Source organism: Lucilia cuprina, chromosome 4 (genome assembly GCF_022045245.1).
Source record: "Lucilia cuprina isolate Lc7/37 chromosome 4, ASM2204524v1, whole genome shotgun sequence".
In the NCBI taxonomy this organism is placed as follows: Eukaryota; Metazoa; Arthropoda; class Insecta; order Diptera; family Calliphoridae; genus Lucilia; species Lucilia cuprina.
This window is the reverse complement of record NC_060952.1, coordinates 336,568-360,555: the sequence shown is the minus strand read 5'-3', so window position 1 is coordinate 360,555 and position 23,988 is coordinate 336,568.

Sequence of the window (23,988 nt, the reverse complement as noted above, 5' to 3'; positions counted from 1 at the left end):
GGGTTTGGTTGGCCAGGGTGTAGTGGGACATATGTATAGTACATGTATACGGTGACGAGTTGTTTGTACGATACTTTCTGCTCGTTTTCATTTAATGCTAAAAAACGTGGTTAACAATTTTCAATTTTCATGGCTGAGGTTAAGGTACAATAAAAATATTGGTCGTTTGGTTGGTATTAACGTCATAGTAAAAAATGCCAATGTCACATTCTCGCCGTCAATGTAAAGAAGCATGTAGACACATAAAAACACGTAATAGAACGCGCTTTCAAAACGGATCAAATCTTTTCTTCTTCAATATAAATGAATCAAAGCGTGGCGGAAATCGAGTAAAAGCTAAACGAATTTATGCGTATATAAAAAACGGCAAATAGTTATTCTATAAATGCTGAAAAGCTACATTTAATCCGCGTTTCATTTGGCTTGGTATTATTCAATAATTAGATGCAGTACTATCAACCACATTATAATCATTTAAACATATAAATTTAAATACTTTAATTTTGGTTCTTGGAAAGTCGCTGAGAAAAACATTAAATTAGTGTGTGTTATAGGGGATTAAGCGGATTTTAATGACCAGTCTATTAAGCATTTTAACGCCTTGAAGGAAAATATCCTTAACCCTTTTCATAACATATGTATGTTTACATTCATACTTTTCAAAAAGATCATAAAAATATGATCAGGTATATGTTGCTCGGTATAAATTATACGCTGAATGAATTATGTTTTTTACCTGTAATAGTGAATGTGAGTGGCTGTGTTTCTTTAATAAATAAACGGAATTTCCATTAACAATTTATATACATACATTATTTTAGTTGTTTTCATAATTTCCCGGAGTAAATAAATTTTCTATTTGGAATATCAGTTTAACTAATATTTTATATAATGATGTAATAACATAAAAAACTAAATGTGTTTTAAGCATCGTATTTTATTTCTTGAAGAGTTTTACCTAATATGTGCTACTAAAATTTGTAATATAAAATTTCATAATAAATTTAAACCATCTAATTTATACATTTCGTATAAATCTCGCTATCCCGTGCAATAAAAGTTTGTATACAACTAAAATGTGATTAGAATAACGGAAACATAATTTTCATTTTTATTGGAGTTTCACCTATAATAATTGTGTGCTCAATTATCTCAACTCCATGTAAAAGCAAAAGCTGAAATTGTAAAGAATTAAATAATTTAACTAATTTTTGATTGAAAAACAAATTGGTTCATGCTATTTTTCAACTATTCATTTAGTTACTTCTTAAATTTCTGTGTAAACAAAAGATCACATCACAAAAGATAAAATTTTGTAAAGATTAAAATGGAAAGGTTGGTAAAAAACTAATTTGAATTTTTTTAAGACGTACTCATTAGATTTTTAATGGTATTTTAAAAGAAGTGACTAAAATATTGACGTACTAAATAAACTGTGATTCTGCCGACTCATATCATCCAACGCCCAAAAATGAAACTGTGACGTATGTACCTTTTTATTAATAGAAAAGTCACCAAATTTACGAAAAAGCAGTAATTTTAAAAGAGACAGAGTTAGAGACTTTGCATGCCGTCGATCATACGAGCAAAAGTCTATAACAATATTTCCTACTGATCGTTTAGTTCGTTTACAAAAAAGAATTGGCATATCTAATGAAATCCATTGCCCTTATTATGTCGGCTTTGGCACCTAATTTTTATATTAGTTTTAGTTTACGATTATTGAATAGAATTAATATTTTTTTTGTTTTTGAGTTCGATGTGGTTTTATTTGTATTATTAAACTTAACTTGTACAGATAGTAAAGATTTTCTTCATTATTATTATTAAACAATTTTTGAGACCTGGTCACACTGGTTCCAGAGATACCGAATTATGTATTTTCAAAAATATATATTGCTAGTCAACTGTGCCATGTTTCATTCGTCCATTATTGTTCATTTCCCTATCGTGCTTTCAAATCACAACTTGTCTATTTTATCTAATTTATAAAAAATAATTTAAATTTTTAAGATAACAAATAAAATTCGTTATTAATGTTCCATTTGAAAATTCTCCGGTATTAAAAAAATGTTAACAATATTTTCTTTAATTAAGTAACGAAAATTTTGTTATTTAAAACTTAAACGACCATATCATTTTCAAAATTTTACAGAAAAAGCTGAAAGAAATAAAATGTTATTAAAATTGTTAATTTTGGAGGCGTAATTTATTTTTTTTTTTTGTTATTTTGGTACCAAAATATTAATATTGAAAGAGTATTTTTTTTGTGGCGGACATTTTTTTCGTTATTTCGGTACCGAAAGTTGATTACAAATATTATTACTCGTTAATTTTCCCAAGTTTTAATTTCATTCATAAATTGTTTCCATCATATTAAAAAGTCATTAACCAGAACATACATACATGTACGAAATATTTTAAAAATCGTAGGTGGACATAATAAAATTTTTTTGGAAATGAAATGCGAAGAAGGTCAGGAACATATTCTAATTTCACACAAATGTGTTGTAGTATCGTACCTCGCTTATAACGAAGATTCAATAAGACCTGATTCACACTAGGAAACTTTTTTGGGAAACTTTTGATTTTTGTTTCTTTCACACACAAAATCAGGAGTTTCTCAACAAAAGTTTCCTAGTGTGAAACAGGTCTAATGTGTACAATAATTTAGTCAAAATTTCATATTTTAATTAAATATAGAAAATTATTTCCGAACCCATAGAAGGTTATTGCTGATGATTTTGCTGAAATCAAGAATATTTAAACCTTTCAAAGCCAAAGTCAAAATCAAATTCGTATATTTTTATATAAAATATTAACAATGAAAAATAAAACGTGACTGTTATCTTATTTTCACAATTGATATTTTGAGTACAATTGTTATTAACAAAGACATGAAATATTTACAAAATACACAGATTCATAAATTGCCCAAAGATCAAGTCAATTAAATTAAAATGATTTCCCTTAGGTTCATATAGCACAACTTAACAAATATGATATTTTATTCAAAAGGACTTAGAAATGTAGAAATGGAAATAAAGAACAGTATTTAGTTCCTTATTTATATTAAAATATTTAGAATACTTTCTTAACTTATTTTATTATACTTTCGTATAATAAAATAAGCTACGTACATACATATGTACATACACATGAAAATGTATTTATGTATCTTAGTAAAAACTGTATCTTAAAACCACAATTTTCTTTTACCAGCAGTTAAATAGATAACTGCTGTTATAAGGTATCTGTACTTTAGGTACAAATGAACTATGTATATCTTCAGAATGTAAGAAATGTACTCTATGAAACGGAAATGAAACACCTAAGTAAACAATTTTAAAAACAAAGCAAAAGAAAACAACAAAATATGAAACTATAGTTGGAAAACAAATAATATATTAAGATAAGAACACCTAAAATATTTAAATATTCACATACAAATACATACATGCAGATATTAACATGCGAATCCAGATACATATGTACATACATACATGCATACGTTAACATCTAAACACACATAAATACACGCATCATATTTACACATGTATTAGCCGACGATCGGTTTTTGTCGATTATATAATAAATGAAAATAAATAAAAATTTAAATATAAAATTTATGTATGTATGTATGTATGTGTGTGTACTTCTACATACAGTTTTGTGGAATATTATTATGTTTCTCATGTATTTCTAATAAGTTCTTCGCAATAATTATACACTAGTTTAAAGGAATGTAGAAATTCAGAAACTAGTTGAAAAAATCTGAAAAACAAAATTAATTAGTTCATTTATTTGTTTAGTTTATTCTCGTATGTCAAGTTTGTTATGAGAAGAACAATATTTAAAAAAGCAATACAACTGATAAAAAACATGTAGTTTTCTTTTTATTCAATCCGATTATGAAAACCTCAGGTAATTATTTGTTAAAAAAACGAATAATACAAAAACCCGAATGTATGTATAAAAAAATAATAATGATAATAAATAACTTTTTATTTTGAAACCTAATTAAAACGCGCCAAAAACACAAAGATGTAAAATGTAAATACAGGACAAAGAAAGCAAACACATTAAAATACGTTTTGGTGTTTAGAATTTTACTTCACTTATACTTGCTGTCATTCGGCCATACTGCGCTGTACCACCTACCTCTACCTCCATAAACATGAACCGCATTTCATTTGTAGTACTTTCGTGGCAATTTATTGTTACAATTATTTTATGGTTATTGCTGCAATTGCTCTGGTTTTCCATTGTTCTGCACTAATAATGTGTGTTTTCTCGTTGTTTGAAATTTCTAAAGGATAAAATAAAAGACTACGATGTGCTAGAAAAAAAAAACAACTACTATAAACAGCCATACACATAATTATAAACATACATACATACATACATACATACATACATACATACATACATACAAACATACATACATACATACATACATACATACATACATACATACATACATACATACATACATACATACATACATACATACATACATACATACATAAATAGATATGTAGATATATGTATATGCATGTATGTACGTATTTTTTACTTTCAACTTTGCTAGACTGAACATTTTGTTTGCACACGCGCAATGCGGTAATAAAACAAAAGGAAGTTTTATTGCTGCAAATACTCGGATATTCAGAACAACAAAAACATCATTATGAATAATTTTTATTTCAGAAAACTCATTATGAAGGTGTATTTAGCGCGAAATTATTTAAAACTACAATAGACTGAATTTCTTCATAAAATCATTACGTATATAGGCAACACAATTTATAAAAAAATGTCCCTTTCGTTAAACGAAAAATTCGTTATATCGGACAATGTGTCGTACGCATTTTAATTTTTTATAGTTTCTATAGAGAATTGAATTTCATATAGTTTTGATTGAAGATTTTTTCCGTATCATTAGTTGATTTCGAGCTTCAAGGCATTATTTTTCCATAGCACTAATATTTTCAAATCTTAATATAGATTTTACTAATAACAAATTTGACACAATTTTTACGTTTTTCATAAGCGCTCTATACGTTAAAATTTAACATAATTATTCTCAAAATCTGCTCGATAGGATAAGAAATTTTTGTGTAAAATTTCAACTCTGTGCCTTTTTCTGTTCGGAATATATCGTGCTTTCAATAGACGTACAATGGTTAGATCGTCTTTATAAGACCATCTTTTTGATGGGGGTGTATAATTATCATCTCAATTTATTTGAGTTATGTAATAATTTATGTCTGCTTCAGATATTATATCTTTCACTTAGAATTTGTTTTTGCTTTAACGATACTTAAATCTGTTTCAAATATATTAAACGGTGTTGGTAATTGATTTTGGGAATCTTTTTTATTATATTTGCTGTTTGGAAAAAAGGCTGCAAAATTTAGTTTTTAAATTTGATTGTAAATAAATTATTTTGATTACATTGAAGAAGTATTATTTTAGTAAATAAAAGAACCGAGAATTTTGTTGCATTAATAGTTATATATTACAAATAGAAGAACTCGAATAATTATTTAAAAATATATTGAAAAATATTAGTATTTAACAATTTTAACTCCATACAGAGCAAAATTTCCATCACAAATCAATTTCAAGATTTTGTGTTAAAATTTTGCTCTACTATATCCCATTAATTGGTGTATAGAGTACATAAAAAACCGTTCGACAATATACTTAACGCTATTACACGTTTTATCTTAAACACGCACTATGACCCATAGTGCAATGTCTGTTTATCCGTAATTTCAAATTGTATCACAGGTAATATTTATGATCAAAATAGCGACCAAATTTTAATAATATCAGAATTTATCTTTTAATATTTTGTAACAATTTTTGAATTTCCAAAAAGTAAAAACGCTATCGCATACATTAATATAGGATAAAAATTAAAGCCTGTTATATATGTATATTAGAGCTAATTGAAGTCGTATTCCGATTTATATTAAATTTAGTGGAAAATCTTCGTGGCTTTTGTAGATTATGGCGACTAATTTTTTGAAGTTATATTCATAATTGTAACCCCATCGGAAATTTCGAATAGACGAGCATTGTACTGTGGACCAGAAAGTGATGCTGTAATAAGGGATGTAACAAAAATTTATCGTGTACTTTTAGATTCTATTAGAAAGAAAATACACACATTATTTATATAAAAGTTAAAAGTATTAAGATTTGAAAATCTTATTGCGAAGAAAAAGAAATGCTCCATATCTCGAAACGACTAATATGTGTGAAGTTATTTTATTTGATGAAAAGATAAAACTTGATTTGAAAGCATAGTAATATAAAGTAAATAACACAAGTTTATAAAAGATATAAAAGCATGTAGTGAAACACTACATTACTCCTTTACACTGCAGTGTGCTTAGCGCCCACGATATTTTCGTTGATATTTAATCCCTTACTAACTGTGCTAAAGAGAAGCTATGTACAAATTTTTATATAAAATTGAAATTTTTTCTAAATTCCATTGTATTTGTTAGATCCAAATTAAACGTAAAAGATAAAATTAAACTTTTGAACTTAATAATCGACAATCTTTCTCATGCTGATAATTTCACCACCCTGAAATAATTGTACCATGCTAAGATATCGATCGTATATGCGTATAGCTATTAGAAGAACGACTTTTTAATTTTTCTGTTTCTACATTATATTCTACCTGGTCTGTTTATATTCGGTCTGTTCAATAACTGGAAGTTCCCACTTAACAACTTTTGCCGAATTCGTACCGACAGTCTACACAAGTTGCCGATTTCCTATCCGAATTTAGTTACGAAATCTGATGTAAATTCCTGGGGAAATTCTGAAGGAATTTCCGACAAATATAATTGAATTTGGACAAATGTCTGATACCATGTCTGACATTCTTTCGACATTTCGTACGAAAGTCAGATCAAATATAAGAAAGTCTGATAAAGATGTCAGATAAATGTCTAAAAAAATGTCCGGCAGTTCGTACAAAAGTCTGCTCAAGGTTAAGAAAATGGCCAGACTATTCTGATCAACATCTGATGAAAACTATTTTCATATAATTTATTATAGTTTAATTTTATTAATTTTAATAATAATTTATAAGCTTCCATTATTCATGACTTTTAATAATAGAAATAGAATAATAATAGAAAATTATAGATTCTTTTTAAAATTAATAAAATTAAACCATACAATTTAAATATTATATACAAAAATAAAGTAATGATTTCCAAAAACCAACTATCTGACATTTATCAGAAAGATTAGTCTCATAATTGTCGTAACGCTGAAATTCCTTTTCGACAATGTGCAGAAAAGTCTAACAAACAGTTTCCCGTTTATTCTGTAAAATGTCTAAAGGAAATAAGAATTATATCAGAAAATTTTTGACATGTCTAACATGTATAAACAAATTGTTTATTGGGTTGTTACTAATTGATATACATTTTTACAAAAAATTTGTATAGAAATACAAAAATTTATCGGTAGATAAAGTTATATTTCAGTCTAATTTTGGAATTTTATCGTAATTTGGTAATAAGTAATGTGTGTTTAAGTGATTTTATGAAGGGAACCTTGTTATGAACCAATCGTGAATAAATCCTGAAATAGAATTTTTGTATACAAGACCAGTTTTTGTATCAATAGCTTAATTTTGTAATGTGTAATGTGCGTTTAAGAGATTTTCGTAAAAGGACTTTGTTTGGGAGCTATGTTCAATTATGTACCTATATAAAGATAAAATTTCAAAATTCTGTATCTACATATGTATATCATTATTTGGTAATGAATATTGTGAATCTAAGTGATTTTCTGGAGGAGACTTAGTATGAGAGCTATGACTAAATATGGACCGATCGTAAAACAGTTTTATATTTTAATTTATAAAATTTAAATGTATGGATATCAATATTTGGTAATGAGTTATGTGCCTTTAAGTGTTTTTCTTAAAAGGACCTTGCATGGGAGCTATGACCAATTATGGACCGATAAGAAAAAAATTTCTCAATAATATTTATGTGCATATAAGCAATACTTGTACCAAATTTTTTATTGATTTCTGAATTTAGTAATGGGTTATGCGCGTTTAAGTGATTTTCAGGAGGGGACCTTGTATGGGAGCTATGACCAATTGTGGACCGATCGGAAAAACTTTCACAGTAAAATTTCTATATGTATGAGCAATACAAAAAATTTTATATAGATATCTTAATTTAGTAATAAGTTATACGCGTTTAAGTGATTTTCGGGAGAGGACCTTGTATTGCAACTATGTCCAATTATGGACAGATCCAGAAAATTTTTTCTCTTTGTATGCGAGGTATATGAAATTATGGAGCGATTCTGTTAATTTTCAGAAGGGATTTGCATGGAATTATCTTGCATTTTTTAAGTGTATCTTTGGATAATACTTAATGCACCTTTGGATCATTTTAAAAGTTTGAAAACATCCTCAGCAGTTTCTGCTCTTGAAAAAATTTATCCTAAAATCAATGGTTTTCGCCTCAGATATGCAGATGAAGAAGTTTAAAAAATTACAACATTGTGATCACTGATATAAACACTGTCTAAAAAGTTGTGATATCACAAAAACGGGCAACATTTTGTATTTTTAAAATATAAATACGTAAACGTAAAAACTAGAACTAATGTTTTCACGAAAATTAGATAAAAAATAAATTTATATTTAGATGAGAAACATATTAAACTCTACTATCTTAATCAATAAAAGTTATATAAAATATAGTAAATGTCATAAAAAATTTCATTCAAAGCCATTTCATTTTGGATTTTGTCGGTTCTGTATTTAGTAAATATGAATGAAGCTTATTTGATTTTTATTGTAGAACATTTAATTTCTTAAAAAAATAAAATTGCAAGTAACGAGTATAATAAAGTAATAAAAATATTAAAAATAATTCAAAATTGTGTTTCTTTTAAATCTAATATTTTTCAATGCGGTAAGTACTAACATCCTCAGACAATTGTGTGTATACATAAACAAGTAGGAAAGTATAGTCGGGCATGGCCGACCATATGATACCCTACACCATGAGTATATTTTTACAATTTTTACTTTTATAAAATTTTTATTTTTTGTAAAGAAACTTTTATGTTGAATATTACCATAATTCCAAAATATTTAAGCCATTTATTGATAAAAAACTAAAATTTCTAAATGAGGCTTTATATAGGTCAAATATGGGCCGATCCTCGGTAAATTTGGGAAAAGGATATATTTCGAAATAACAGTTAGTTTTGTTGAGTTTCATTGCGATACAAATGGTTACAAGTCAATTTTAGACGTTTAAGTCATTTTTTGAAGGGGGGTTTGTATGGGGGCTAGGGTCAAATATAGGCCGATCCTTACGAAAATCTGCAGTATCATTTATACTTATATAAAACATATTTGTGCCAATTTTTAGAGAGATAGCAGAATATTTGACGTAATTATAGCATAAAAAGTTCAAATCGGGAGGTACGGTTGTATGGGGGCTAGGTGAAATAATGGACCGATTTCAACCATTTTCAATAGGCTTCGTCCTTGTGCCAAAAAACATGCTTGGTCCAAATTTCATCAAATTATCTTGAAAATTGCGGCCTGTGCCTTGCGCACAAGGTTTACATGGACAGCCAGCCAGCCGGACAGACGGACGGACGGACGGACGGACATGTCTTAATCGACTCAAAAAATGATTCTGAATCGATCGGTATACTTTAAGGTGGGTATTGGACCAATATTTTTGTATGTTACAAACATCAGCACAAACGTATAATACCCTCCCCACTATAGTGGTGTAGGGTATAAAAAGGTGTCCAAATAGATTTCCCTTGTATAGGTCTTGTTTTATTAACAAGTGTACAAATTGAACAGTGAGACATACATAATTTTATCAGACATATGTTCGGTAAGAACGCTATTTAAAATTGGTATATCTATAATGGAGATATGAGACAAATCTAAATATATTTAGGAAAAATCTAAAATTCTTACTTTTGTGTGTATTTTTGAATATATTCAAAAAAGTTTTACATTTACAAATTGTAGTTCACTCAAATACTTAGTTTTCGGTAAAGTTAAAATTTAATGAAAAATTAGTTATTTTATAACAAATTCCTTTATAACCTTTTTGGTATGTTTTAAAAAAAAAATAAACTACAGGAAAATTTTTTTGTATAGTTAATATTATCAGTAATTATTTTTGTTTATAAAACCAATTAGAAAAAACTTTTTTTCTATAAAAGTATTTTTTTTTTTAATTTTAAATATATAATTAGATTTCATTTACCATACACGAAGCCGGAACTTAAATTATACCAACCGACTTTTATATTATCTCTGGCAATCCATGTCTACGTTGATATCTTTCGTTCACAATATTCAAAATAATTAAATAAAGTTTACTAAAACGGTTTTCTTTTGTACAAGGACTTTGCCTATTAAAACTTGTTAAAACCAAGCCATTATTCTTCATACAAATGCCGTTCGACATATACCCACATAGAAATCAGCAAAAATTTACATTTTTATACGCAGAGAGAAAACTTTAAAATTTGGATAGGTCCATATCACACACAAACATTTTTTCCAAAAACCTTATATAAAGCCTAAATTTAAAATGTAAAATTAAATTTTTTCACATATTATACTTAAATAAATCAAAAAAAAACTATTTTAAATTTTCTGGTATGTTTTATTATTTGTAAGTAAAAACAACTGAAAAAAACAGTAGACATTACTTTTTGTAGGTAATTTTTTGTAACTTAAAATAATTGAAAAATTCCATTGATTTAAATGAAAAGTTTGTAGTTTTTCAAACGAAATTTCATTTGTTGTAATGATTTTCTTGTTTAATCTACCAATATAATATTATGAGTGTACTAATTACATAATGAATTAATAATTTGTTAAACTTACTGCATTTTACCAACATTTGTTTTTAAATTTATAAAAAAATATTAGTTATTCGAGCGAATATTGAATAAACCCAACAAAAATAAAACGAAGTACATTTATCACCATTTCTAAAGCAGCACTAAATGAATTAGTTTACCTTCTGTGTAATTGAGGTTTATTGACTTTCAAAGAAGCGAAAATTTTGTTTAAAATTTAAAGTATAATTTTTGTATTTTTGAATTAAATCCATTTTGTTTTGGAATTGATTGATAAATGTTAATAATAATAATAATAATAATAATAATAATGTTAATATTACTTAAATCAAATTAGTTGCAATTTGCTATTAACTTCCAAAAAAATAACAAAAAATTACTTAGTAAGAATGATTTCAGATGTTGTGAATTTGGAATCAAATAAAAAGGACATTACTCCTATGGCAAGCCTGTGTTAAAATCATCACTTCTTCATTTCTTTTTTAGTACTTCCATGAAGTAAATTCTTCTTCCTTTACGCTTCTTTGGAAGTTCTTTTTTTGCTGGGAAACGTCATGTTTTCGTTGTACATTCATACAAAAATATGAACACACTATCTATTTAAGCATTTTTACATATCTTTACTGCAATTTAGGGCGATAATTGTTAGAAGAAGCGTTTTTGTTAATCTTATGAAATAATTTTTAAAATAAGTTAATGCTTGTAGTTTAATTTACATACTATTTAATTTACATATTTAAGCCAAATTTGATAAGAACTTGTTAAAAATACAATCTAAAAAATATTTAAAAACAAAAAGAAAACACGCTCACAGACTCATGTACAGAAAACAACAAAAATGTATTCCCTTAATTTTTTTTTTTTTTGGATACAAATCTGACCGAATGACCACACAAGTTGAAAATGAAAATCGAAATCCAAAATGTGTGATTTCATCGGCACTACTATGTGAAAAAATGCGCGTGATGAAATGATTTTTTTAAGAACAATATAAAAAAATACTTATACCCCTTAAATAATGAAATGAACCTTTTTCGTTTTCTTGTTAAGGAATTGTGTCAATGGTTGCAGTTGCCTAAAAATGTAAAAAATTTATGTTCAAGTACTTTTTTAAAATCTTAAAATGTTTAAATGTTGGACTTTTGTTTTTTCACTGCACTGTACGTTTACACATGTACAATGATACAAGCAATTTCCAGTAGTTCGGTTTCGGTTGTTTAAATTCTTTGGGTATGAATTGTGTTTGTTCTTATGTTCAGCGTATTCATGAAGTGATGAAGATCGGCTAAGCGCCACTTGTGATGTCACTTTTCATCGTCGTTGATTTTGAAGGTGAAGTATAGCAACACGAAAATGGTAGTGGAAGTAAAATGAAGAGTTGAGATGTTGAGTTGAGCGTCACTTGATCCTATATACATCGTTCAATGATTGGATTACACACTTACCGCCGTATTCATAAAGATATTAATCCCTGATTTTATGTTTATTACGCACATTTCCAAGCAAAATTCCTACAACAAACCATCAATAACTTTATTAAGAATTTATGAATATGGGAGTTAGTAGATAAAGGCATCAAATATCCGTAGTCGAAAAATTAAATATATCACTGAGACATTTTTGATCATTTCCTGACAAAAATTGATGAAATGTTATTTCATATTAATTAGATAGAAATAATATTACTTTCCAGTTACAGCTATTTAATTATTGAGTAATTTAACACAATTAATAAAAAGAGATATTCTTATTCAGAATTTAACATAGAAACACCCTAATACGTTTTTAAAAATAAGTAGTTAGAATGATTAGTAGTTTTTTTTGCCTTACTCTCTTAAAAAGAATTATTTATTTTATTATGCACTTACGTACACATATCAAATATATATTTACACAGTATGTTCGCATGATTCCGATTATGGCGAATAGATATAAAATCTTTTTTAAAGAACGTGTCTAAAATCGTGACTCATGTCTCAAATGAAGTGCTAATTTTTTCACATTGAAAGAATAGTAAATGTAAGAAAAAAAGCAAAATGTAGGAAAAGCATTAGTTACCTCGTCGTATAAAAAATTATTTTAAATATATTGGTTAATGTATTATAACCATCACTGCGAATCTATTGTTCCCATTATCTTTTCTAACAATCAGCGTGTAAATAATATTATTAACTTTTCTTGTGTTTTCCTACGCTAGGTTCCCATAGCACAGAATGTATGTGTGCTCTGGTATTTGTTGAAATAATTAAAGCTCAATTAATTAGAAAACATATTTTAGTGATGGTGGTCATGGCCCACTTGAATTCGAAATCAATATGTGATGATAAGATTGTACCAAATAAACAAAGCAAAGTGTTTGAGTAAGCTACTACTATCACAACCTTTGATTTTTGTTTTGTTTTGTTTTTCATTGTATTTGCTGATTGTTTGTTTTTATTTTCTATTATTATAGATTTGTAGTATGTCATAAATCAATAATTACCAAATTTATATTTATATCAACAACATTGATGACTTGTAAACAGGTATTTTGTATATTGTCTGTCATTAATTATCGCATCGTATTATCGATCGACCACCATAGATATGTTCGAACATGATCATACTTATATCCATACATATGTATGTATCTATGTATAAACATGTATGTCCATCTATTAATTGAATCACATAATCGAATGTGATCATTTACTTTATTTAAAATATATCAAATATAATTGTTCATTATTCAGTTTGTTTTGTTAGCCGAAACCATAAAAAATTGTCAAAAGTTCTAAATTTGGATCTTTCTACTTTGAATTTTGTTCTAAAAAATTTAAATTGCATAAATAAATAAATTGAAATACATACATACATGGTCAGCCAAACCCGGCTAAAACATTCTTACATTTTTTGAATTGCACGCGACCGGAAACTCTTCACCTATCGTTTGAGTGTCATAACTTACTACAATATATATTTACACCAACTATGTATATTATGTATGTATAACAAATGTTAATATTAAGTATTTATAAGGACACGTGCTTGGGCTTTTAAATGAACTACTAACCCTAGCACGTAAGACATTATTAGCAATTAAATACAAATGTATAACTTGACAAAATGGTTTAAGTTTCATTTCGAGCAAGTTTTGAAGACACATGTATCTATAATTATGTAAATTATTCTTAAAACTTTTTCAAGAATACTCATTTAATAACCATGCATTTGGAATGATAATAAATTTGTTACATGAAGTTGGTCATTGCATATTGTAAATTTCATTTCCGAAGTTTAACAAAGAATAACGTAAACAGCTTTGATATTTCTTTTAACAACATTACTATTCTACTAACTGGTTTCTTTGATTTGTATTGAAGTTTTAAAGACTCGTGGTTTCTTCGATTTGCGAGAGGGTAGTTCGTTCTCCTGTCAAATTTTTTTGTTTGTATTTGGAAGGCGACTTAAGGCATATGAAAACAAATCTGAGAATTAATTTAAAACGAATTTATGTTTATCCTGAGATAAGCTGTCATTTTACTGGCTTTTAACAGCAATCAAAACATTGAGTTATTTATGCCAAACGGCAGATTATTACATACTCATATTTACACACCACTGCACTTTGCTTTCGATTCACGTAAAGTTGATGAAATTAAGCCTTGAATCCTTCAAAAATATTTTGGGAGAAGTTCATACACAATGGGGTGGAAATTTATTTGCCTATTTTTTCATTCATTGAGATTTCAATTGTTCTTAAGTCCAACTAAAACATGCTGGCATTATGTCGAAAGAACGCAAACAAAACATTAAGGTATCACTTGGATCATTTTAGAAAAAGCTCTCAAGCGGGAAATGCGAGAAAAATAAAAAAATATTTTTTTAATGGACTCAGTTTCATCGATTTTTTAAAAAAGTTTTAAATATTTTTTTTATAAATTATACTGAGGCAGGATTTTTAATCGCTGGCGTTCTTTAAAAGGCTGATCCACGGAACACTCCAATAACTCTAATACATATATGTATGATTATGTGAACAGAAACTTGCCTTAATATGGTAAACTATACACATAGTATACGTAATAAAACTTTCCTCTTCAGAATTTCTTACTCTAGAGACTGGCACTTATGGTTGTAATCAATTTTTACTGATGGCACTTGCTTGCGTGTTTAATATTGATTTATAATGTTGAAATAAGTACTTTAATGTTTGAGCTATGTGAAAAATTCGAATGCGAGTAATTAGAATAACGTGGGAAGGCACTTGTTTTAAGTAGTTTTTATCAACGATATGTTGTGGGTGATGACGACGATTATCATAATGATGAGTTTGATAATATATACTACCGAAGAAATACATTGATTTGCTGATTAGAATGAGCATTTGTGGTTCTATGCACTTGTCCTGGCCGCGTGGCCAACACACGTTGAAAACGTTTAAAGTTGAACTACATAGACATAACATCCATCCATGTTCTTTGATTTAAAGCGGTAGATATTTTAAACAAAATACATATCATTCATTAGTTGTTGAAAAATAAAATAGAAATAATTAAGTAGGAACAGTGGTAGTAGCAATAGTAGTTTGTATTCAATGTCAAGATTAATTGCCAACTGTGACATTTCACCTTCATCATTTAAAATTAAACAAAACGAAACGTCACCCATTTATTCATTGGCACTTCTGCTGTACTTGAATGTTATTCGTCATCTATACGGTAAGAGTGCATGTGTATGCATAAGAATGATAAAGTGCTGAGTATTTTTTACCTGTTTACAAATTATAAGATCAGACATAAAGATTCGATGTGCTGAAAAATACAAAAGACATTTGTCGACCATATAATACCCTACGAGTGTTGGCAAATGCATTTTGAATAATTTGAGATAATGTTTAATTACATATTTATTATTATATTTAAGATGAATTATACTATTTTCTAAAGTAAAAAACAGCACAAAGAGAAAGTGCTAACAATTGTCAATTACTCTTGTACTTATTCGTAAGACGTGTAGGTCATTTGTATCCTTATTTGAGGAATAATGAAAAGAGACAATGAAAATAAAATTTCACAATACACTTGTCATATGACACAATAACACTCTGTGTATATAGTTTTTTAAATAAGAAATTGGAACACATTGATTTAACTATACTTATATGACAAGTGTGCCATATTCATGTAATGATTAACATCAGCGATTTATCAATGTTTTCTTTACTCAATAAAAGAGAGATGATCTAATTAATTTTATTTTACAATAAAAACATATATTTGTACGTGATTCTAAAATGGACAAAATATTCCAAGATCTTGAAAAATACAATTTATTTACTTTTTAACAACATTTCGAGTAAATTTTTATTCTAATATGTGAATTAGAGATGCACAAAAAATATAAATGTTCCTTGAATGAGTTTAATTTTGTTCACTATTGTTTAAAACTAACTTAAAATTTAAGTTTTAAATTTAAGTCCAATCTGATAACGGGAACACGTATCGTAAATTTTTTTAAAGTGTAATAATAATATTGAGGAAATAATAGCAGTTTTTTGTATTTCGTAAAAATAATGATATTAAAATTATATACTAATGTATTTTTCAAAAGTTGCTAATATTCACCGCACGCGTGTAAAGAGTACTCCTCAAAGGACTGTGGCTGGTCCAAAACTAATTCAAATATATGAAATAAACGTACTCCATTTAACGTTCTAACGTCATATGTGAGGACCAAGTATCGGATTAATTCCAAAACTTCCTGCTTGCTAAAACTATGGGAGTATACATGTCCATAAGGTTTATAAATATAGTTATATTATTCTGCAGTAAAAGGCCGATTTGGTATAGGCAAAAATATTGTTATTAAGATAATCTTGTGTTTATTTACCATAGATGATTTGCTGTTTAGATATGATAAGAACTTTTTATAACAGGCATTTTGTATTAGCTGATGATTGGGATATGTTTAATAAATACTATTGGATATGCTGTAATTTCTTTAGTAATTTAGTATGATAAATATGATTTTATATTATGCACATAGTTCGAACTTTATATACGATTTTTTTCTCGAAATTAAAGTTAGTCTATAAACAAAATTTATTGATGTTTTACAATCGAACATTTTCCAAACTTGGTAAGCAACTTAATTATAAATTAAACATGGTAATCCCTTTTATCATTATTATTAAGGGATTTCTTATAATGTTTAAAAAAACATACATACATATCAAGTTTATGAAATAAATTTGTTTACGAATTGTTTATAATGAAAAAGGGACATGATACTTATGTTGCCAATTTACCATAATATGCTAAAAATCTTTTTAGGGACTATAGATATGGTTCCTAGCAACTCAAAAAGTACATCAAATAAAATTCTGATTATCTAGTTTATCTAGTTACTGCAATAAGCCTTTCATATACATATTACATTGTTTTGAATTAAAAATTAATATTTACCTAATTTTTAATAGATTTTCGACTGGGGTTTCGTCATCCGATTGTACTAAAATTTTAAAATAAGATTCATCCAAGGAAAATTTATATTTTTTGGGCTCCACTAATATTTATTAAAAATGTGAACAGACATACTACATACTTAATTACAAACAAACTTCTGGTAGATGTTTTTATTTACTTCTTTTATTATTTTAACAAGTTATAAATGTTTATAAGACAAGTGCTAATAGTGTAACTGCTACAACTATTAATTTTTTATGGCATGGCTGTGATATTTGATTAAAAACACCGATTGATTGCATCTGTCTGCATTCACAAACAATTTGTCTATGCCTGTTACTTTGATATTTTTTGGCTCTTTTTGAGACATAATAAAAGTTTATGATTGATACCTGTGCTAAAGATGAAAATAAGCCGCATTTATTTTCAACATAATATTAGCTTTGATTTGCATTCCTGTATTTACATACATGTATCTTGAAAATGTTTAAACGTAAATTATATATACATACGAATAAATTACAAACATAAATAGCTTCATTGATATTAAGTTCATTTATACATAGCCAAGAGTCCAGTAGCTAAGTTGCACCAAACACAGTTTAGCACTTTTCATTATTAACACAAATAGGCTACCGATTTTTAGGCATAAAATGTTCTTAAATGTTCATTTAATAATTTCTAAATTCTGCATTCTTCAGAATGCAGAAATGTTTGGACAGACTTAGCTTAGCTGCACAGGATTTTAGAGTGTTTGATATTAGAGTGTGTGCCAAACGATAACAGTTTAGGTACTGGTAAGAGTCAATTTTTGATAGATATGAAGTGAATAAAATTTTTTTTGCTCATTGGGGTACAAAAATGTCTAACAACTGAAAATAAACAAGTAAGAGTTTTAAATTCGGAAAACCGAATCTTATACATATGAAGCAAGTAATGTACATTGAAGTCATTTTCTGAAGGGACCTTATATGGGGGGTAGGGTCAACTATGGAACCATTCTCATAAAATTCGGCAAAGAGATTTATGCTCGTAAGAAACATACTTACCTATGTTAAAGTCATTTTTGGAACAACTGAACTGAACTGAAACAATATATTGATATCAAAAACATATAATTGTTATTTTAAATATATTTAAACAATATTGTTGTTACTGTAATCATTTTCATATTCATGGCAATTATAAATTTGAGTATGATTCACTGAAATATTATTATTTTTCAATAACTAAATAATGGTAGCAATGAAAACATCCCTGTAAAATATTTTCATACTTTGGTGACAAGTATTGTAGGTAATGTAGTTATCTCATACATTACTTGGTAATGAGTTGTCGTTATCAAAAACATTAATTATTTTTTTTTTTTGTTGAATGAATATATAGTCAATTGTCTATAGCGTATGTCCAATAAGGAATTAGATAGTGTTTCTAACCGTAGTCGACATTTGTATGGAAACCATTCAGATATAATGATAAAATTACTTTTTAATGGCACATTGAGTAAAAGAATAGACTAGCAAACATAAAAAACCTGTTTGAAATCCGGAAATGTCGGGTAAGCATATTTGTAACCAGTAATTGTTTGGTCATCGTCGAACAAAAATAAGTAGTTATTCACCCAAAAAGTAACTACTTCTCCAATATTACTAACAACCATTAAAGTTACAAATAACCATTATATGATATGTTATGTTATATAACCATCGTATGTTATGTTGTTATTAATAGCCTTTATATGTTATGTTGTTCTATGTCTATTGGTACAACAACAAAACAGCTTTTTAACGCTTTAATAAAATGAGTTGAAATAATTCTCATTTGGGTAATAACATAATATATATGTATAACTATTTTACTTTATATAGAATAATGTAGTTATGTTTTTGTGATTAAAAATTAAATTTGTAAATCGTCTGTCTCATGTATTGTAAGTTTTTCCTTTTTTAGAAAATGTAATTTTACTGAATTAGTAATCGCAATCAATTTGATTTCGTTACATATTTTTAACGACATTTTGATCATAATATAGTCATGTATAACAAACAGTATTATGATAATATATTTCAATTGTATTTAATCATAATATGATATGATGGTAGATATTTTTAGCATTTTTGAAATTTTTATTTTGCACTTTTTATACCCTACACCACTATAGTGGTGAGGGATTTATGCGTTATGCTAATGTTTGTAACCTAAAAGTATTGGTCCTAGACCCACCTTAAAGTATACCAATCGGCTCAGAATCACCTTCTGAGTCGATTTAGCTATCTCCGTCTGTGTGTCCATGTAAACCTTGTGCGCACGCTACATGTCGCAATTTTCAAGATAATTTGATGAAATTTGGCACATACTCTTTTTTTTCAAGGGCGAACGCTATTGAAAATGGTTGTAATCGGTCCATTATTTCTCCTAGCCCCAATACAACCGTACCCCCAAATCGGGCATTTAGACTCGCTAAATATTTTATAATGTCAACAAATATCAGCAAAAATTAGTTTTATAGAACAAGAAATGACAATACAAATTTTTATAGTGATCGGGCCTCAGAACCACCTTCAGAGTCGATTTAGCTATTATTTAAATTGACAATGAAATATGCCCTACTAAGTGATTTTTATATGCATGCAGAGAAAAAATATAGTTGTGGTAACCATAATCTAAGAGAAACATATTATGGTTAAATTTAAAACATAATATGATCATTTTTACTATCAAGAAATATCATATATTTACATAATTATCATGAATTATCATGTTGTAAAAATAATTATTTTTTAGAGAATCATTCTCAAATTTATAATTGTCATAAACATATAAATGTTTACAGTAACTAAAATATTGATTAAGTTCAATAAAAATAACAATTGTTTGGTTATGACAACAAATTATTGTTACAAAAACCATAGAATAGTTTTTCTAACTATGTCGAACCATGTTTTTTCTCTGCGTGTGGGAGCTATGATCAATTGTTGACTGATACCATTCAACGTTCGCTTATGATTTCTGTCCATATTTGGTATATATTGTAGAGGGACATTTATATATTCAACCATACCCCAATTTCTGCAATTTTTAATAAGATTTTGGCAAAATATATATCACTGAATTATGTGCACATTGCAATTGCTTAAACGACTAATAAAAACTTGATTTGAATTTAGCACTTTTTTGGCAGTCGTTTGCACTTTTTTCTAAGAAGTTCTGGCAACACTCATTTTAACCATAATATGTCGCTCTTATAACATGGTTTTTCTCTCCGTAAATATACATACATATATATTTTTTTGGGTCTATAACCAATATTTCGATTTGTTGCAAAAGGAATGAAAAATTGTTTTTTGATGACCGGTATAAAAATTAACAAATCAAAAACTGAATGAAAAACAACAAGTAAGAGTGTTATATTCGTCTACGCCGAATCTTATATACCTTACATTAAATCGTCCTTATTTAATTATTGTGTCGAATTTCATTGCTACACTCGAATTTTTAAGCCAGTAATGAGCGTTAACGACAGTTTCTTTACTCCTTATATATGGGGACTATATTGTCAACAGACAGACGGATAGACATGGCTAGATCGTTATAGAATTTTACATAACGATAGAACGATAGAAATTTATATAAGTACTAAGTACTAAACTTTCGGTATTAATCAGTGACAATTGTAAAAATTTATCACAGCAAAAAAATATATCGTAAAAACCAACTATTGGTAAATTTTAGTCCAATCGTATAACGAAAACCCGTGCCGGCAATTGTAAAATTGAGTTAATATGAGAACTTTTTTAATATCTTCAAAAATGTTTCCATTAAAATTATTTATACATTTTTATCAAATCCTATCTTCTAGAGAAAACTATCTTTACAATAAGGCAAAGTATTGTTAACTTAATTTCACACTTTCCATTATATTTCCGACATAGGTTCCCGTTATTCGATTTGTCAAAAATTTTACACAAGTTAGTTTTAAATTCTACTGGACAAAATTAGACCCATTTAATTCATATTTTATGGACACTTCTAATGTACGTATATTATTTTGTCAACGAGGATAGTAAGGGGTGGAAAGAATAAAAAATCAAAGTTACTTTTGAAACAAAACAAGACACTAAAATTATGACTTTATTTAACTTTTTTATGACATTTATTATTGTCAACCCATGTGTAACGGCAACACCTTCATTTTAGTAAAACTGCAACGTGTGACTTTGGCTTGGCTGTTACCTTTGCCAAGAGCCCACAAAACACTAAGTCATATGTTGTATGTAGTATCAACGTGTGTATAATACGTGAATTAATATATCTAAATATGTACATATGTGTATACATATGTATGTATATACCCCTACTAATAATTACAAGTATTTTTTCAATTATATTAAAGAGAGTAATACTTGCTGAATCACTATTGCTGTTTAGTTATTGTTTTGTTTTTTTTCGAATTTCCGTTAAATGTCAAAAAATTTTTAACAAGGATGTTTTCTCTGATCATGGTTCATCGTACACTAGCTTACCCATGGTGGTGAAGTTAAACAGAAACAAAATTTAGATTATAAAAATATGAAAGGATATCATACAAGCACTAGAGGTCTAAAATTTGTTCACATTTCTACAAAATCTTATCATCTAGAAAAATTGAGAGAAACTAAAAAAGTTATTGACAATTTTTCACTCCATATTTAAAAAAATCATTAAAGATTTTATAATAACAACAAGTAAGAGTGTTATATTTGGCTATGCCGAATCTTATATACCCACCATCAAACCTCGTTTGACTCGAATGAAACTTACTTATGTCGAATTTCATCTATATACTCGTATTTTTAGGCCAGTTATAAGCGTTAGAGTAATTTTTAGAAGAGGACCTTATATGGGGGGTAGGGTCTATCATGGACCGATCCTTATAAATTTTTTAGATAGATTTTGACTCGTATGAAACTTACTTATGTCGAATTTCATCTATATACTAGTATTTTTAAGCCAGTAATGAGCGTTAAAGTCATTTCGTGAAGGGTACTTTATATGGGGGGTAGGGTCAATTATGGATTTTGCCGAATTTCATAGCTATATTCGTATTCTTAAACAAGTTATGACTGTTAACCTAACCAAAAACGTAGACCGATATTGGCTATTTTCAATACCAAACCTGAAATTTTAACCCTCTAGCTCTTTCTATTCGGACTCTATCGTGCTTTCAACAGATAATCAGACGGATAGGCGGTCAGACATGGCTATATCGTCTTAGAATTTAACGACCCAGAATATATATACTTTTGTGGGTCTATGACCAATATTTGGATGTGTTACAAACGGAATGACAAAATCAATCTTTTTTTATGGTAGGTATAAAAAGTAAATGGTTAAGATGCTAAAATTACATAGACATTAGCTTTCTAAGTCAATATTTTACGACGGTGAGGTCATTGGTCAGTTTTTTTAGTCTTATGTCTTCGCAGGGAAGATGACTAATAAATGAAAAAATATATTATATAATACATTATTAATAAAACGTTATTAGAATATTAAAAATTATTATGTATTTGAAAACATATTTACATATATGTATCCCAGTCGTAATTCAGGTCTGAGTTGGGGAACAACTCTCGCGTCATCGCGATTATTTCTTAAACGCGTTCAGGCTTGTGTTTGTTGCCTGGCTTTCGACAGTTTTGCGTCTCGCTCGCACTGGTGTAATGTATTACTTCATGTAACTGTTCAAAGTTACATGTTGTCTACATTAACCTCGTGCTTTCGTTTTACCTCAAGTGAGGTTATGTTTTATTGGTGGAGACCATAGAATACTCAAACGTTTTTAACTGGTGGAGACCATAAAATACTCACGATATAACCTGGTGGAGACCATTTAAACTCAAACAATACTGGTGGAGACCATTAATACTTTTGATGAAATCAAGTCCGGATGCTCCAACTTCCTATATGAAGGTATAGGTCGGTTGGTGGGGTTTTCTCTGGACAAACGTGTGATAACCTGGCAATATGAGTGCTTGATGCACCGCCATCCTAATCAAAACCCAAAAAAAAATATATGTATCCCATACATTGCCTCGAAGAACAAATTTGAAGTTTTTTACTGCTTCTTAAAATAAGATTAAAAGTAGTTCAAAGTTGTCAAAAATTTACAGCTTTCCTTCAAATTTAAAATTCATAGGGTTTCACTCGAATTTGAAGCTTTTCGAGTTATTAGCTGTGATGAAAATTCTTTATCTTTTTCAACACATTTTTAAACACGCCGTATTCAAATCGCAGGTTTTATTAATAGTATAAATGTATATGTGAATAAGTATGTACATATGTTTTAAATATTTAAAGGATATTTTTGTTATGACTTATGTATATGTATGGGAATAAATGTTTAAATTAATATTTAATTAAATTGTTTTCTAATAACATTAAAGGCCCATCACACAACGATGGACACGCGTCAACCAGCAGACGCGGTTTGCTTTACCAACGTTCAGTATTTTTTATATTTTGTATGAACACTTGAGGCACACCTTTGTTGAAACAACATTAGGCAACATTAACCAGCCATGATTGTCGGCCGACATACACAAACCACCCTTTTACATTTCAACCAAATTACGCACCATCAATCATTATTGCT